Below are 4,453 nucleotides of genomic sequence, written 5' to 3'. Positions count from 1 at the left end.
CTCAGTGGTTAACAAACCCGACTAGGATCCATAAGGATGCGAGTTTGATCCTTAGTCTCACTCAATGGGTTAAGGATCTGGTGTTGCCGCGAGCTGTGGTGTAGGTCCCAGAGGTGGCTCAGATCCCCCATTGTTGTGGCTGTGGCATAGGCTGACAGCTGTAGCTCTGATTAGACCTCTATTCTGGGCACTTCCAAGTGCCATGCGTGTGGCCCTAAAAAGCAAAATAAATAAATAAATAAATAAAAATAAAAAATCATATTTAAAAAATAAATGATTATTATGGTTTCCAATATTGGTGCTACCAAAAAAAATGTATTTAATATTTAAATTTACCCTTCCAAGCTAAACAAGTTCCTTGAATTCTATAGAAACTACACCGAAAGGGTGGTTAAACTAATCATTAGGCTAATGAGATGCATTTTCTTTGTTTTCCTTAATTAGCATGTGAATGCACAACATTAGCATCTTAATGCTCTCATGTTTGTTGACTGAATCAGCCTATTCTTTAGGATGCATGGCAGGAAAATATGTTTGAAAAATTATCTACGTTATCTTTCTCTTTATTTCTTCTACTCCTTATCTCTCCATCAGGCTCTGTGTTAGTGTGATCAGATGAAGAATGTGGCAGAGAGAGAACTGTCCTTGTTATCTAGGCAGACTGACTCACAAGCCACTCACAGGTAAGATTTCTGGGCTCCAAATAGGGCACAGAAGCAGCAGAGAGATGCTGATCTTGGAGGAGCTATGCTAACCAGCACAATGGGCCATTCTGCAGTACATTGGGCGGGTGGACAATTGATATTCAAAGGGATGCCTGGAACCACAACCCAACTGATGAGAGGTAGGTAGGGGTTGGAAGGAATCCTGGAATTGGGAATTGAAACTCTTCTAACGGACTGTGTTTAAATTTTCTGAAGATAAGCAAAATGGGGACTGACCAAGTTAGCTTTAGTATTCCCCTCAGCTGGACTAAACTTTAGACAAGCTTCTTCTAGACTATAGGCCCCTGACCGCCTTTTTCCCTAGAGCATTTACTTTAGAAAACTTGTTGTGAATTTGTCTCTTTGAAATGTTAATTTCTTCCAACCCAGAAATGTCTTTCTCAAGGATTAGGGAACCACCTCATTGAAAATAAGTGACAGTAAAAATGGATGGCCTAATCACACTGACCAGCTTCCTTGAAAGTCCCCAGTACTTTTCCACCAGCTCACTCAGCATTTAAAAATCCTTCTGCCTTTTGTTTCAGGGAAGTTGAATTCACTTTCTCTCCCCAACTGGAACTGTCTTGAATAAAGTTTTCCCTGACTGTTTAACTGGTCTGGCACAATGTTTCTTTTACAGGACTCAAAAGTAAACAATTAGGCTGTCATATAAAAACTTTAAAATTTTATTTATTGTACAGTTCAGTATGTGTCATAAGACAAAAATAGAAACATTTTTGCTCTGTACTGGCTCCTGAAATCCTGGATATTTTGTCAAGGGAAGTGCTAACCTTCTCTCCTTTCATACAACACCCCTGGATATTTTGTGTATTGGAGTCAGATTAAAAAAATAAACTGTTGGAGTTCCCATCGTGGCTCAGCAGTTAATGAATCCGACTAGGAACCATGAGGTTGTAGGTTCGATCCCTGTCCTTGTTCAGTGGGTTAAGGATCCAGCATTGCAGTGAGCTGTGGTGTAGGTTACAGACGTGGCTTGGATCCTGTGTGACTGTGGCTCTGGCGTAGGCCAGAGGCTACAGCTCCAATTAGACCCCTAGCCTGGGAACCTCCATATGCCACTGGAGCAGCCCAAGAAATAGCAAAAAGACAAAAAAATAAAATAAAATAAAATAAAAAATAAACTGTTTCCTTATAAACCTACTCCCTTTTTGGAGTAATGTTACTTATTATTACCATCAGAGATAGTTACTGTTTCTTCCCCAATTTAATCATTTCTATTTCCTTCTGGAGTCAACTAAAAAAATACAACCTGAAAGTTGAGAGTTAAATTTTACTTGGGGTGAACTTAGGACTTAAGTGCAGGAGACGGCATCTCAGGTAGCCCTGAGAAACTGCTTGGAGGAGGATGCGAGGGGGAGAAGCTAGGATATATGAGTTTTGCAACAAAGGGAACTAGTAGGAACAAAACATTTACGAATTACCAGATTTACAGAAAACCAGTTTCTATGGGAAAAGGGCTGAGCTTACTGGAATCCCTCCTTTGACAAGCTTTCCTGAGTTCCCTCAGGGCTCACTGGCCCACCCTTAAGAGTGGCTGTTCTCTTGGATGACACCTTCTGTTTTGCCCTCTAACTGCAGCGCAGGAGGCAGTGTTTCAGACAGCTCTGAGATGGTGCCCCAAAGAGGAAAGGGGAAGTATATATCCTACAGGTGAAGAGGGAGGTGCATGCAGTCATGCATACATTTTACAGAAGTTTGCTGCTGGTCTCATGAAGGTTACTACTGGTCACAGACATCTGCCATCACTGATGGATTTTAGCATTTTTCTAGATACGAGGAGATGCAAAAATTGGGCTCATAAAATCTTCTAAAAATATCCATCTGAAGACCTGTTCTTCCAGTTTTCGCAGAGCACAGAGGGCCTCACTCCTGGGCTCCACCCTGAGCTCCAGCCACTCAGGGGGTGCTGCGGGGCGGCAGCTGCAGTGGCTCATGTTTTACTCCGTGTAGAGGCTGAAGACGAGTGCCAAACTTCAGTTCACACTGGGACATAAACATTTATAAAAATTGGAAGCAGGATTTGTAAACTGAATAGCACAGAGCCTAGTTCTTGATAGACATTCAGCCAATGCAAAGAGGGCTGCATTCTTTCATCAAAAGGCCAATACATACACAAACCCATCAGTAAGGAAGGGAAAGTTCTAAATTTGACTTATTTTTCACACCTTGAGAAGAAGATATAAATTTTTTTTTCAATTATAAGTAGCAGAAGAACCAAAATGAAAACATTAAGACAGTAAATACTTAAAATCTCACCTAACAAAGAGTGGTCTAATAGTTTTCTGCTGGTGCTGTAAATAATTACCGCAAACACAGTTCCATGAGATGGAAATCTGGGCACAACACCTCTCTCTTTTTTTCTTTTTATGGCTGCACCTGCAGCACATGGATGTTCCCCAGCCAAGGGTGGAATCGGAGCTGCAACTGCTGGCCTATGCCACAGCCACAGCCACAACAACACTGGATCCTTAACCTACTGGGTGAGGCCAGGGGATCAAACCTGCATCCTCATGGATAATAATCATGTTCTTACCCCGCCAAGCCACATGGGAACTCCTGGGCACAGCATCTCTTAACTGGGTCTGCCACTCAGAGCCTCACAAAACTGAAATCAAGGTGTTAGCTGGACTGAGCTCTTATCTGGAGGCTCTTAGGAGGATTCTGTTTTCAAGCTCATTCAAGTCATTAGCAGAATTCAGTTCCGTGGGGGTTATAGGACCAGGTTCCCATTTCCTTGATATGGCTTTTTTTCGTCTTCATGCCAACACTGGTGCCCTAAATCCTTCTGCTTCAAATGTCTGACTTCATCTTCTACTACCAGCTGGAGAAATATCTCTGCTTTAGAGAACTCATCTGACTACACTGGGCCCACCAGGAAAATCCAGAATAATCTTCCTATTTTAAGGTCATCGGATTAATAACCCTAATTACACCTGCAAAATCCATTCTGCAGTGTTAAGCAACCTATTCAGAGGAGTAACATTAGGAGACAAAGGTCATAGGGACCAAAATTCTGCCTGTCATAGGTAAGTTTGGAATATGTTTTGGAGGTGGAGATGGGCTTCAAATAACATTTAACATTTTATCTACTGAGACAATACTCTCTTATACAGAAACTTTTTTTTTTTTTTTTTGTCCTTTTGCTATTACTTGGGCCGCTCCTGCGGCATATGGAGGTTCCCAGGCTAGGGGTCGAATCGGAGCTGTAGCCACCGGCCTACACCAGAGCCACAGCAACTCGGGATCCGAGCCGTGTCTGCCACCTACACCACATCTCACGGCAACGCCGGATTGTTAGCCCACTGAGCAAGGGCAGGGACCGAACCCGCAACCTCATGGTTCCTAGTCGGATTCGTTAACCACTGCGCCACGACGGGAACTCCCAGAAACTTCTTAAAGGTCCCCTTCATCCATCATTTCCTTGAGTACCTGCATTCACTAGTCTATAAATATCCTGTTTGAAGGCTTTCAGTGTGCAGAAAGAGGGGAAAGACAACTATCATTCAATACAAATTTGTGTGTCATCATCAGAATTGTGGTTTGTGAGTCAAGGACATGATGAAATTAACTAGGAATTTGTGAGTATGGAAGTTACTTTTTCCAGTGTTCTCCTTCCGCATGTGTGTACTAGGATGTAAAAGAGTAGAAGAAATGAATGAAGAGGAAGGTGATCTGGGCCTTGGGCTCACATATAATTTGTAAGGAGGGGAAATAAGAAGTATATCATA

General features: G+C 42.3%; 1 pseudogene; it reads right to left on the bottom strand.

The window, feature by feature from the left end:
• Positions 1-1,373: 1,373 nt before the first annotated feature.
• LOC125126613 (uncharacterized) lies at positions 1,374-1,517 on the bottom strand (annotated as a pseudogene).
• Between the last annotated feature and the right edge of the window lie 2,936 nt (positions 1,518-4,453).

This window comes from Phacochoerus africanus, chromosome 4 (assembly GCF_016906955.1).
Source record: "Phacochoerus africanus isolate WHEZ1 chromosome 4, ROS_Pafr_v1, whole genome shotgun sequence".
In the NCBI taxonomy this organism is placed as follows: Eukaryota; Metazoa; Chordata; class Mammalia; order Artiodactyla; family Suidae; genus Phacochoerus; species Phacochoerus africanus.
Note: the sequence above shows the minus strand (reverse complement) of the source record. Positions and strands in the feature narration are given on the sequence as shown.